The 15,205-nt window shown below is 43.9% G+C and overlaps 1 pseudogene; it reads left to right on the forward strand.

Moving 5' to 3' along the window:
• The first annotated feature begins 390 nt into the window (after positions 1–390).
• LOC140233171 (uncharacterized) lies at positions 391–1,908 on the forward strand (annotated as a pseudogene).
• Positions 1,909–15,205: the final 13,297 nt, after the last annotated feature.

The raw sequence follows: 15,205 nt of genomic DNA on the forward strand, positions 1-15,205 counted from the left end.
CTAGCCGCGGCACTCGGAGGATACTCCACGCTGCTGCTGGATATTTTGTACATACTTCTATGGGACACTGTCGTCTTCGGACACCCTTAGTGCATTCGGAGTTAGTCCATATTATTTCGGGAAGTGCAATACAACCTACAAGGACACTTTACACCTTTTCTGGTGCCCTAGTGCATTCCACTACTGATACGGTCGCCTACCATTCCTGCTGGTGGTGCCTTCAGCTTCAAGTCCCGTTAGCCACTCGGTGAGTAATAATTTAGTTAGGTATTTCATTATAGGCCCGCACCACAAATATCTACATTGGTGACCCCGACGTGATTGTTTAGGGCCAACTTCACGTCCCATCCTACATCTTTCACCGTTCATCCTCCTTCCTTCACTCCTACAATGGCCGACGCCGACGAGGGTAACGCCACCCCGGCTGCCACGACTCCCACGCCAGCGGTCACGGCGGTTAGCCTCAAGCTCCCCCCCTTCTGGCCCAACGACCCCGCCCTCTGGTTTGCGCAGGTAGAGGCGCAGTTTACTACCAGGAGCATTACTACTCAGCAGACGCGCTTCGCTTATGTAATCTCCTCCCTGCAACCGGAGATTGCGCAGGAAGTGAGGGAATTCATCATCTCCCCTCCAACCACCGACGCTTATGACAAGGTGAAGGCCGAGCTCATAAAGAGGACCACCGTATCGGAGCAGCGGCGGCTCCATCAGCTGCTCACGGCAGAGGAGTTGGGCGACCGCAAACCTTCACAACTCCTACGCCGCATGAAACAGCTGCTCGGCGACGCGACCTTAGAAGACAGCATCCTTAAGCAGCTGTTCCTACAACGCCTGCCACGTAACGTTCAGCAGATTTTGGCCTCCACGTCCACGGAAGTCACTATCGAGCAGGTTGCTGAACTAGCGGACAAGATCATCGAGGTTGCCACGCCACTATCGGTCGCCACAGTGGCAGCGCCGCCGTCCATCCCCCAGTCTCTCCCCATCCCGTCGGCTACTCTCCCACCGACGTCTCCCAGTCCTCCGGCGGCAGATCCCGTAGCGCACCTCACAGCACAGGTCGCCATGCTGACGACGCAGGTGTACGCGATAGCCTCTCGTCTCGACGAGCGTGGGCGCCAGCGGTCCCGAGGCGGCAACCGCGGCCATGGAGGCGGGCCGCGCAGCTCGCCGCGGAAGCGAACTCCTTCCGAAATCCGACACGCTGGCAGCGAGTGCTACTTCCATTGGAAGTTTGGCGACGACGCCCGGCAGTGCTGCTCACCCTGCTCGAGGCGAAAAACCTCAGCCACTTCCAACGCACCAGGGAAACAGCCCAGCCAGACTTCAGCGGCAACGAGCCCCTCTGGCAGCGACACAACTGGTCGCCGATCTCCCACTTCGGATCGACAACACCGGGCTGTCGACTACGGCACACTTTCCTCGACCGTCACCACTGCCGAAGTCAGCGCCCTCCCTCCTTCACCCCCCAACAAGACGAAGCCTCCGCCTGCACTGCACTTACAGGCGGTGAAGCCCCCCCGTCACCACTCTCGGAGAGCGCTCGTTCACACCTGACTTTGGCCCGCGTCGCAATCTTCGACGCAAACGCAAGCGGAACACCACATCCCACGCTCCCGCTCGTCCACACAATTCCACGCGTGATCCCAAGCATCTCACTCTGGAGATCAACGCCAAAAGGGAGACAGCCACGACGAGCATTCCGCTCACCACACCGCGGCAGCAACCTACGCCTGTCCCCGCCAGGAGCACGGCGAGCAACCCGAGCGTCCCTCTCACCATACCGCGGCAGCAGCCTACACAACCGCAGCAGACGACACTGCAGCAGCCTACACAACCGCAGCAGACGACACTGCGGCAGTCAACACCACTCCAGCAGCCAACACGAACGACACGCACTGGCGGTAAGCACGTACACTGGCCAGCCCATTACGTTCAATACAGATATTTCGACACGTGAAATTCTCAACCCCTACTTCCTTCACATTTCTCACAATCGATCGCTTATCTTTAGTCTGCACTTCATTGACTCCTACACTAGCGATCTGGAAGGGGGCTAAATGTAGCGGTTTCCAATATCTCTGTATTTTTACTGTCTGGCTGCTGTCAATTATGCTGTCTGACAACCCAGCATTCTGTCAATATCCACGCGAGCTTTCTTTGTGCGCCGGCACACGACAGGTGCGCACTACATTCTTCGCTTTTGTCATCGTGCCGAGGTACGCGTATTTCACATTCCAACAGTAGTCGCATTTTCATAAACACACCTCTTGTTTTGCTGTCACGGAAACAAGCTACCAATTAGTGGCGAGCTGCGCATCTCCATCAGCCAATTACCACTCTCAAAGCTCCTGTCCGTGACATGTTTTCTCCGACCACGCTGTTTCATTTTCCACGCTTCCTCACTTCACGATTAGCTTTCATCCCGAGAGCGCGTCCTAATCGTTGGAGTCACTCACGTCCGCATACTACGTCCGTATGTACTTCACACGTCTTCTCGCGCTGACGATACCTCGCGCCGTGGACTGGCACTTCATACGGATTATACAATACGGATTATTACACTTTCCCGGATTTCGTACTTCGCGGCATTCGCTACTTTTCATCGCGACTCGCCCTTTCTTCAGGCTACACTCCAACCTGGGGATCTTAACATCGCTACATTCAACGCGACCGGCGCCTCGTTACATCGCTGCATTCAACGCGATCTGAACGCGATCGGCGCCTCGTTACATCGTTGCATTCAACGCGATCTGCGTCCCATCACATCGCTAGCTGCTTCTGTCCTGCTAGCGCGTGGTCTGTGGTGTGCAGACTCTACCACAACCAGCTAGGGACCGTGCAGTTCTTCTATCCAGCGCTCCAGCTGTGGATCGACTCTACCCTCGCTTGTGCTAGCCGCGGCACTCGGAGGATACTCCACGCTGCTGCTGGATATTTTGTACATACTTCTATGGGACACTGTCGTCTTCGGACACCCTTAGTGCATTCGGAGTTAGTCCATATTATTTCGGGAAGTGCAATACAACCTACAAGGACACTTTACACCTTTTCTGGTGCCCTAGTGCATTCCACTACTGATACGGTCGCCTACCATTCCTGCTGGTGGTGCCTTCAGCTTCAAGTCCCGTTAGCCACTCGGTGAGTAATAATTTAGTTAGGTATTTCATTATAGGCCCGCACCACAAATATCTACACAGTGATCAATTCGACAATCAATTGATTAACATGATTGGTCTCAAGTTAAGAATAAGATTGTACAGTTGGCGTTGTACTTTTTACTGGTAAGTTGTCGAAATAGATTAAACTTTAGACGGTTCTACTTTCTATGACTTAGAAATTGCTAGGTCTGTAGACTCTCGTGTTCTAACGGTTAGACCTATTATTCTAGCATAGACATGATCAATACAATGCATGATGTAGCCCGACCAGACGCTGTTACGCTATGCGAAAACAGCGTCTGACGAGCGCAGCATGCAGCCTTAAAGTGAGGAACCTCAACACAACTAGCACTACAAAACTTAGGAAAATGTATACTTTTCTCCTTTAAACAGAATACTTTACTCACGTTAAATGCATGTTTCTATTACAGAAGAATAGTTCGCCACACTGGGTCCATGGAGACCACTTGCGATAAGTCCGTGGAACAAATAAATGACACTTTCTGGCGCAATTCCTGACCGTCGGTACGTCGCGACGTACCATGTACAGCGCCTGGCTGTGTATAGTTAGGCCTGGCGTAAAAGATTGTGTACCGTGTGGACATGCTGGATATGATGATCAATTTCGGTAAGTTTCATTGCTTACATTTGAATACAGATAGCATCAGATGTAGAGTAAATATTGAAAAGTATACTCGTTGAGTTTGAGGTGACAAAAATGATGTTAAGTATCAAAATTCAAACCAAAGCTATCGTAATACGATTACGTCGCTCTCCTAGTGGTTGGTGGTCGCGCGCGTACAGCCCTGTCGCGACGTACCATGTACAGCGACTGGGCTGTGTATAGACTAGTTATGCATGATGATGCAGTCTGTGTCTAGCTAACGTTAGAACGTAACGTTAGATTCTAGCTGCCCATTGAACAGTACACAGTAAGTGATGCCCTTTCACTTAGCCCACTTGTCTACGCGAGAGAGGGTAAGGCAGCTGTGAATGCCGCAGAAGGTCTACGTCTAATGTTAGGCCTAGTCGGCCTATAAATATTTGTTTGGTTCCTCCCTCCCCCCCCCCCCCCCCACCGTATCTGTTTACACAGCATGAAATTCTACGGGTTGGACTAGGCTATAGTAGGCACCTACACTAGTACAGGCACTGAGCACAAACGCTGCTATTTTACTGCTCACTAATAAGAATACCGCATATGAATACAAAAGCTAAAATCGTACCGAGCCGCCCGTCATTAATCGGCAAAGATAACCTCCAAGACAGTCAATGATGAATTATTCAATACACCTTGGCGAGCTCGAGTAGAACGCTGGATCATGTATACACACTACGCGCTACGGACCGGCGGGCGTACGAAAATTAGCTAGAAAGTAGCATACATGAAAGAGTGTTTGGTACATTTCTGAAGACTATTGCCAATTTGAAGAGGACACAGCAATGAGGGTGCTGTTCGTTATTCCGAAGGTTCGATATTCCGAAGGTTCGTTATTCCGAAGGTTCGTTAATCCGAAACACGCAAATTCCTTATACCTAAGTTGGTTAGACTAAGAGGTTCGTTAATCCGAAAATGAAAAAGGGTTCGTTAATTCGAACATTTGTGGCGTTATTCCGAAAGTTCGTTATTCCGAAGATTTGTTCATCCGAAAATGAAATTCGGAAAAACGAACCTTCGGAATAAGGAATCTTCGGACTGAAGAGCCTTCGGAATAACGAACCTTCGGAATAACGAGCTGTAACCCAGCAATGATAATGGTTCATGCTGTGCAGTGCGGGGCGGGGGTTCGATGCGCACCGTGATACTACCGTGCTTGCAGGTTGCACACAATCAAACAGTCAATAATATTCTGTGAAAGTGGAAGTATTGTTAGCGGTGCTGAAATTTTGTCGCACGTTTCGCGCAACCACAAACTAGCGCGAAAAAAAAAAAGCACGCGAATATTTTTGCTTGCCATTATGTTCCAACAGTTGATGTCTTGATTGCAACCACAGAACTCTTACAAGAGTTCTGTGATTGCAACACGCGAAACTCCTCTTACCCCGCCGAGCACGAGTGCGAAAAATGTTTAGTCGCGAGAAAATATCCACTACAGTTGTTGATGCGATGGAGGACATCTGGATCTGGATCTGGATCTGGATGTGTACAATGCAGCCCGACTGGGCATAACCAAGATGTGAGTTCCAACTGGCTGTAATTATTCAAACAGTTGTCGCTTTTCTCATGTACAAAAGAATTCCAAATGTGCATCTGTGCCTTGATGACGGGGTTGATGCCGCTGTCTTGCTGAGCTACTGAAGTTGGCTAATATATTTTGCTTGTTTATCTACTATATGAAACGAAATCTCTCTTAATGATAAAGTACATTCAGGGGCCGCGGAAGCGGGGGGGGGGGGGGGGCTGGGGGGCTGCAGTCCCCCCCCCCCCCCCCCCCACACGCACACACACTTTTGGTTCGTCAGAAAAAAAAAAATCGAAAAAAAAAATCGAAAAAAAAATCACAACACTCATGAATTTCAATTCCCAAAGATTCCGCCCTTAGATTCTTCCCGACTAAAAAAAGCGGGGGGGGGGGGGGGGGGGGTCTTGACCTTGCCACCCCCCTCCCCCCGGTCCCGCAGCCCCACCCCCCCCCCCCACACTGAAAAACGTTCCGCGGCCCCTGACATTGAACAAAGGTCAATCCCTCCCAGATGTGCAAAAGTGTAAATCAGAGCTGCATGTATGATGTGAAGTGTTTAAAACTGTACCCTCCTTGAAAGCCGGTTTTATCACTTTTTCACTGTATAATTCCGACAAATAAAACTGATATGAAACAATCTTCAAGTATAATTCTTTGTTAACATATATATCAGATTAGTGCCCGGGCATGTCCAGTCGAGTAATTTTCATTTTCATTTAATCATTTTTTGTGCAATTTCTATATCACCTAGCTATCTTTTAAAGTAGGGATGGCGAAAAATATACCATCACAAAGACATAATCATCTTCCTTAGAAAATGGCTGATGATTATGCAATGGAGACATGAGTTAAATTAGGCCCTAATGTCTTCCTATATCTGCGCGGCAGAATTCGCAGTTTGCAATCCACAATGCTTTAAATAAGTTTCGAGTGGCGGCATCGAACCTGGCTTAAGGGTGCGTTCACATAGAAGTATACTATTCGGGTATTCGGGCTCGTTTTTCGAGGGCACGCGAATAGCTTGAATCGAACGATAGGATTTCCTCACACCGGTTCACATAGGAGGGCACTATTCGAAAGTACCGAGTAGCTGCGAAAAGTATAGCAAAGTGGAAATCGAACTTGTTCGATTTTCTTGCAGCGTATACCGTCTCTCGTTTATGAAATAATGACAATTTTGGTCTGGATTTGCCCTATAAGTTAGCAAAAATAAGCATGTAGACTGACATTCTGATGCAGTTTGGAAATTGTTAATAAGATTTGCTAGGATGTAGGAGGAGGAAATCCTCACTGCATGGGATGGTGAGTTGACGGTGCGGGTGATGGTGTATTCGGGGCCCGAATAGCGAATACCGAATAGCGAATAGCGAATACCGAATACCGAATACTTCTATGTGAACGCAGCCTTAACAAAGGAAATACCTGGTACAACAGTTACAGTCATGACTCCATTCTCTTGAACCTCCTTGGTACAATGGGAAAGACAGTGCTCGCATTTGAATTGAACGCACATGATCCAATGCGTGAAACTTGATTTGACGGAAACGAAACGAAGCCGAAGGTGGGAAACAGAGTTCCCATAAATTAGATTGATCTGTGAATTGGATTCTGAATTTGAATGCCCGAATTAAGTTCGCGTGCGTGGGCTGTGTGAATTTGAATGCACATTCATAAATTGGGATGACAAAAGTTTGAAATTGACAGAGAAAACCTATACTGAATTATTTGAAGATACATAATGTATCGCCCTCCCAAATAAAAGGAGCTTCGATATTCAATTATCTGGTGCACACTTCGGGGTGAAATATCTGGAGAATTTCAGTTAAAAAAAAAAAAAAAAAATATATATATATATATATATATATATATATATATATATATATATTATATGTATATATATATATATATATAAAGACGATGAAGACAAACAAGTTGACATAATGCATTAGAATCCAACTTCATTTATTTGTAAACCAAATTTTCGACCCTTGCACGGATCTTCCTCAGGGTAACAGATCCGTGCAAGGGTCGAAAATTTGGTTTACAAATAAATGAAGTTGGATTCTAATGCATTATGTCAACTTGTTTGTCTTCATCGTCTTCATGCTCTTATTCCAACACGCGGATAATAATACCATTATATATATATATATATATATATATATATATATATATATATTAGAAGAAAGAGTCTCAAGTACGCCATGGATCCAACGATGACAAAAAATTTTTATTACAAAATTTTCCATGGCATACTTGAGACTCTTTCTTCTAATAATTACAACATTCGAAGTCCAACACATGGAAAATTCCTATATATATATATATATATAATGGTATTATCTAGAAAATATAATACTTGTTTGTCTTCATCGTCTTCTTATATATATATATATATATATATATATATATATATCTTGGAATTTTCCACGTGTTGGACTTCGAATGTTGTAATTATTAGAAGAAAGAGTCTCAAGTACGCCATGGATCCAACGATTACAAAAAAATTTTATTACAAAATTTTCGGTCTGCCTCAGACCTTCGTCAGTGCAAAGACAATGATGGACAATGATAAACATGAATCATAACAACAATGCTATGCGCGTCATGCGCGTAGTGCGTTGCCCTGGAGCTGCGTTGTCAAGGAGAGCGCTGATACGTATAGGGGTATGGTAGAAAGTGAAATCTCAATGAATACTGAACTCAGACTCAACAAAAGTTTCAAGTGCTTGTTTGAATCATAATATGCTATATATACTCTTTATAAAAATACATTGCTTTATATACGTCCTTGTAATAATAGACTTTAGCGATTCTATTTTTTTCGTAGATAAACTTCGAAGAAAAGACGCATATAAAGCACTGATTACAAATGGAGAAGAAATTAAAAGGAATGAGCTAATAATACAACTAGTTATTAGAGCGTCTGTTTACTGTAAAAATAAAAATTGTATATATATATATATATATATTATACGGATGATCAAGACATCATATCAAAAAAATAGTGTTCAATACAAATATAATAAAATCTCAACATTAACTCAATAAAAATCTCAATGAAGACTAAACTCAAACTCAACAGTTCCGAGCGTATGTGTATATTATATGCATGCCAATGTATGCTATATATACTATATATAAATACATTACTTTATGTATACATCCATGTAATATTTGACTTTTGTGACTCCAAAAAAGCATGTAAAGACGCCTATCAAGCATCAATCAAGCATCAATTACAAATGGAGAAAAACATGAAAAAATAAGCTCATAATAATCATAACCAAATATCGAAGCATCTCTTTACTGTAATGGTGAGAATATGATAAATTTGCGGATAATCAAGACATCATATTTAACATAAAAGGTAAGTGGTCAATGCGAAAGTAATAAAATCTTAACATTACCTTTTGTAAATAATGAAAAATATGCATATAATATAGGTCTAGTCTCAGATTCTTAGAGATTCGTTTCTTCACATCTTGTAGAAAGAGAAACTGCTTAACCATCCAAGGTCCTTGTTGAGTCCCGTTTCAAAAGACCTGGTTTGGATGATGAATTTCATTTCAGCTAATTTTCTGGCTTCTCTGTCTTTGAAATTAGTGCCGATGATACAGAATTGCAGATCCCGAATTGAGTGGTTGCCCGAGTTGAAATGTTCGGCAACTGGTAGTGATGACTTGTGCTGAATTGAACTTCTGTGATTGTTGAAACGAAGTCTGAACTTAGTACCTGTTTCCCCGATATACTTCGCGTTAGGGCATTTTGAGCATGAGATGCAGTAAACCACATTTGGGGTGTCACATGTGGCGTGAGGGGTAGAGACAGAGAAGCCAGGAGTTAGATCTACTTTTTCAGAGGTGAGCATATGGGCACAGATTTGGCAACGGCTTTTGCCACATGGGCGGTTAGCTTTCTGTTTTTGTTTCTTTGAGATTGAGCTCTTTACCAATAATTCTCGTAGGTTTTTCGGTTGTTTTTGAGCGTTGATGGGGTGGTTCGAGAACGTGGCAGGGAGAGATTTGTCAAGAGATAGGTATTTCCACTCCTTGTTGATTTCGTTAATCAACGCTTTTGTGGAGGGATGATACGTGGTTACAAGAGGTAGCCTGTCAGATGGTTTAGCAGTTTCGCTTTTACTCTTGAGTAACTCTTCACGCTTTTTTGATTTAGCTCTTTCTAGACTGCGGTTTATCATGTGGATAGGATATCCTCTTTGTAAGAAGAAGCCTCCTAGTGTGATCGCTTGTTTGTCAAATTCCTCGTCATCTGAGATGATTCTCCGGTATCTCAGAAACTGACTGTACACGACCGCTTCTTTGCAGTGTTTTGGATGGAAGCTTTCATGGCGAAGATAGGTGTGTTTGTCAGTGGGCTTGTGATACACACTTGTCGAAATCTTGTTTCCGTCAGATATTTTGAGTTTAACATCAAGGAAGGCAATCTCTGACTTTGACTTTGACATAGTGAATTGGATGCTTCGGTTGGCTTTTCCGAAGTCTTCGACAAACTTCATGAGCGACTCGTCTGAGTCTGTCCAAATTATGAAAATATCGTCGATGTATCTCAGATAGAGTAGAGGCTTCTTCTCACATTTGGATAGGAAACTTTGTTCTAGCTCACACATGAATATGTTTGCATACGAAGGGGCCATTTTCGTGCCCATTGCAGTGCCATTGGTTTGGAGATAGAATTTGTCGTCAAACGTGAAGAAATTGTGCTTGAGAATGAACTCTGTTAACCTAGCAAGATCAGTTACAAGAGATGCTTCTACGTCTTGCTTAGTAAGAAAATCTGACATGGCCTTGATTCCGTCTTTATGACCTATGTTAGTGTACAGAGAAGTGACATCCATCGTGACTAGAGTAAATGACTCGGGGAGTTTATCCTTTATGGACTCTATCTTGTTGAGAAAGTCAGTGGTGTCTTTGATGAAGCTGGGAATCGAGGGCAAGTATTTTTGTAGAGTTCTATCTACGTAAGCTGACATCATTTCTGTTAGAGAACCACAGTTTGATATTATGGGTCGGCCTGGTGGGATGATGTTATGTGATTTAGCTACGTCGATTACCTGGTCACTGGAGATCTCGCCTTCTGGTTGTTCGAGGTGTGAGGCTACTTTCGCTTGTAGTTTGTGGATCTTCGGTAGAAGGTAGAGACGACTGGTTCTGGGATCGGTGGGGAGAAGGTTCCTGCTTTCAGTTTTCGGGATCGCCGATAGTGATGACAGGACTTCCTCTGCCTCTTTAGTGAATTGCTGAGAGGGATCCGACGACAGGGGTGTGTAGAATCTTCCATCAGAGAGTTGCCGTTGTGCTTCCGCGATGTAGTTGTCTTTATCTTGAACAGTAACTGCTCCCCCTTTATCTGCTGGTTTGATAACTATGTCGTCGTTGTTTTGGAGGGATTTGATGGCTCGTCGCTCACTTGCGCTCAAGTTGTCGGCTGTACATTTTTCGTCAATAGAGCGAAGGAATGTGTCAAGGTGCTGATTAACACTGTTGATGAAGGTGTCGATATACTGGTTTCGATTGCCAGGCGGTGTCCACTCTCTGCCTCCTTTGCGTTGGGATTTAGGATTAGCAGGCACTGCGTTCTCCGCTTTATGTGCATCATGTGAACTATCCCCATTGAAGTACTCACGGAGTCTCACCCGACGTTCCAAGTTCCGGACATGTTGACAGAGTTGGAGTTTATCAAGTTTCGTTGTGGGGCAGAAGGACAAACCGCGGTTTAGAATTTTCTCTTCAGCATCAGTGAGTGAATAATGGGATAGATTCACCACCACGTTATGAGCTTCTGGCGTACTCTCCTCCGTTGAGTCTGCGGGCTTTTGCCTTCTGGTGTTGAGGATGGGTGAAGTGGAAATCAAATGATCGAGCTTTTGATTTTTCACTTTCATTCTATCACTCAATGTCTGCTTGTATCTTTTGTCCAGATACTTGAATGTCGATTCCACGCTTTCCTAGGTGTAGTTCCGTTGTCTTAGTGTTTCCCGCAGTGCATGTATGGCCGCATCGATATCTGTAGTAAGCTTCTTTTGCTTGGCGTAGGCGCTTCGAAGAGCGTCGTTTCTCAACAGTTCAGAAGCCCGGCGGCATATTTGGCGAGATTGTCGTGAGTTAGAAGTCGATCCGAGAGGGTTTTTAACAGTAAATCCTTTGGGTAAGAGGTCCAGTTTTCTGCAACGCGACAGGAAATATATGTCCGATCTTGTTTGCGCAAATAATCCTTTGGGTAAGAGGTCCAGTTTTCTGCAACGCGACAGGAAATATATGTCCGATCTTGTTTGCGCAAGTTTATCATTTGCGCAAACAAGATCGGACATATATTTCCTGTCGCGTTGCAGAAAACTGGACCTCTTACCCAAAGGATTTACTGTTAAAAACCCTCTCGGATCGACTTCTAACTCACGACAATCTCGCCAAATATGCCGCCGGGCTTCTGAACTGTTGAGAAACGACGCTCTTCGAAGCGCCTACGCCAAGCAAAAGAAGCTTACTACAGATATCGATGCGGCCATACATGCACTGCGGGAAACACTAAGACAACGGAACTACACCCAGGAAAGCGTGGAATCGACATTCAAGTATCTGGACAAAAGATACAAGCAGACATTGAGTGATAGAATGAAAGTGAAAAATCAAAAGCTCGATCATTTGATTTCCACTTCACCCATCCTCAACACCAGAAGGCAAAAGCCCGCAGACTCAACGGAGGAGAGTACGCCAGAAGCTCATAACGTGGTGGTGAATCTATCCCATTATTCACTCACTGATGCTGAAGAGAAAATTCTAAACCGCGGTTTGTCCTTCTGCCCCACAACGAAACTTGATAAACTCCAACTCTGTCAACATGTCCGGAACTTGGAACGTCGGGTGAGACTCCGTGAGTACTTCAATGGGGATAGTTCACATGATGCACATAAAGCGGAGAACGCAGTGCCTGCTAATCCTAAATCCCAACGCAAAGGAGGCAGAGAGTGGACACCGCCTGGCAATCGAAACCAGTATATCGACACCTTCATCAACAGTGTTAATCAGCACCTTGACACATTCCTTCGCTCTATTGACGAAAAATGTACAGCCGACAACTTGAGCGCAAGTGAGCGACGAGCCATCAAATCCCTCCAAAACAACGACGACATAGTTATCAAACCAGCAGATAAAGGGGGAGCAGTTACTGTTCAAGATAAAGACAACTACATCGCGGAAGCACAACGGCAACTCTCTGATGGAAGATTCTACACACCCCTGTCGTCGGATCCCTCTCAGCAATTCACTAAAGAGGCAGAGGAAGTCCTGTCATCACTATCGGCGATCCCGAAAACTGAAAGCAGGAACCTTCTCCCCACCGATCCCAGAACCAGTCGTCTCTACCTTCTACCGAAGATCCACAAACTACAAGCGAAAGTAGCCTCACACCTCGAACAACCAGAAGGCGAGATCTCCAGTGACCAGGTAATCGACGTAGCTAAATCACATAACATCATCCCACCAGGCCGACCCATAATATCAAACTGTGGTTCTCTAACAGAAATGATGTCAGCTTACGTAGATAGAACTCTACAAAAATACTTGCCCTCGATTCCCAGCTTCATCAAAGACACCACTGACTTTCTCAACAAGATAGAGTCCATAAAGGATAAACTCCCCGAGTCATTTACTCTAGTCACGATGGATGTCACTTCTCTGTACACTAACATAGGTCATAAAGACGGAATCAAGGCCATGTCAGATTTTCTTACTAAGCAAGACGTAGAAGCATCTCTTGTAACTGATCTTGCTAGGTTAACAGAGTTCATTCTCAAGCACAATTTCTTCACGTTTGACGACAAATTCTATCTCCAAACCAATGGCACTGCAATGGGCACGAAAATGGCCCCTTCGTATGCAAACATATTCATGTGTGAGCTAGAACAAAGTTTCCTATCCAAATGTGAGAAGAAGCCTCTACTCTATCTGAGATACATCGACGATATTTTCATAATTTGGACAGACTCAGACGAGTCGCTCATGAAGTTTGTCGAAGACTTCGGAAAAGCCAACCGAAGCATCCAATTCACTATGTCAAAGTCAAAGTCAGAGATTGCCTTCCTTGATGTTAAACTCAAAATATCTGACGGAAACAAGATTTCGACAAGTGTGTATCACAAGCCCACTGACAAACACACCTATCTTCGCCATGAAAGCTTCCATCCAAAACACTGCAAAGAAGCGGTCGTGTACAGTCAGTTTCTGAGATACCGGAGAATCATCTCAGATGACGAGGAATTTGACAAACAAGCGATCACACTAGGAGGCTTCTTCTTACAAAGAGGATATCCTATCCACATGATAAACCGCAGTCTAGAAAGAGCTAAATCAAAAAAGCGTGAAGAGTTACTCAAGAGTAAAAGCGAAACTGCTAAACCATCTGACAGGCTACCTCTTGTAACCACGTATCATCCCTCCACAAAAGCGTTGATTAACGAAATCAACAAGGAGTGGAAATACCTATCTCTTGACAAATCTCTCCCTGCCACGTTCTCGAACCACCCCATCAACGCTCAAAAACAACCGAAAAACCTACGAGAATTATTGGTAAAGAGCTCAATCTCAAAGAAACAAAAACAGAAAGCTAACCGCCCATGTGGCAAAAGCCGTTGCCAAATCTGTGCCCATATGCTCACCTCTGAAAAAGTAGATCTAACTCCTGGCTTCTCTGTCTCTACCCCTCACGCCACATGTGACACCCCAAATGTGGTTTACTGCATCTCATGCTCAAAATGCCCTAACGCGAAGTATATCGGGGAAACAGGTACTAAGTTCAGACTTCGTTTCAACAATCACAGAAGTTCAATTCAGCACAAGTCATCACTACCAGTTGCCGAACATTTCAACTCGGGCAACCACTCAATTCGGGATCTGCAATTCTGTATCATCGGCACTAATTTCAAAGACAGAGAAGCCAGAAAATTAGCTGAAATGAAATTCATCATCCAAACCAGGTCTTTTGAAACGGGACTCAACAAGGACCTTGGATGGTTAAGCAGTTTCTCTTTCTACAAGATGTGAAGAAACGAATCTCTAAGAATCTGAGACTAGACCTATATTATATGCATATTTTTCATTATTTACAAAAGGTAATGTTAAGATTTTATTACTTTCGCATTGACCACTTACCTTTTATGTTAAATATGATGTCTTGATTATCCGCAAATTTATCATATTCTCACCATTACAGTAAAGAGATGCTTCGATATTTGGTTATGATTATTATGAGCTTATTTTTTCATGTTTTTCTCCATTTGTAATTGATGCTTGATTGATGCTTGATAGGCGTCTTTACATGCTTTTTTGGAGTCACAAAAGTCAAATATTACATGGATGTATACATAAAGTAATGTATTTATATATAGTATATATAGCATACATTGGCATGCATATAATATACACATACGCTCGGAACTGTTGAGTTTGAGTTTAGTCTTCATTGAGATTTTTATTGAGTTAATGTTGAGATTTTATTATATTTGTATTGAACACTATTTTTTTGATATGATGTCTTGATCATCCGTATAATATATATATATATATACAATTTTTATTTTTACAGTAAACAGACGCTCTAATAACTAGTTGTATTATTAGCTCATTCCTTTTAATTTCTTCTCCATTTGTAATCAGTGCTTTATATGCGTCTTTTCTTCGAAGTTTATCTACGAAAAAAATAGAATCGCTAAAGTCTATTAGTACAAGGACGTATATAAAGCAATGTATTTTTATAAAGAGTATATATAGCATATTATGATTCAAACAAGCACTTGAAACTTTTGTTGAGTCTGAGTTCAGTATTCATTGAGATTTCACTTTCTAC

Source organism: Diadema setosum, chromosome 1 (genome assembly GCF_964275005.1).
Source record: "Diadema setosum chromosome 1, eeDiaSeto1, whole genome shotgun sequence".
NCBI classification, from domain to species: domain Eukaryota; kingdom Metazoa; phylum Echinodermata; class Echinoidea; order Diadematoida; family Diadematidae; genus Diadema; species Diadema setosum.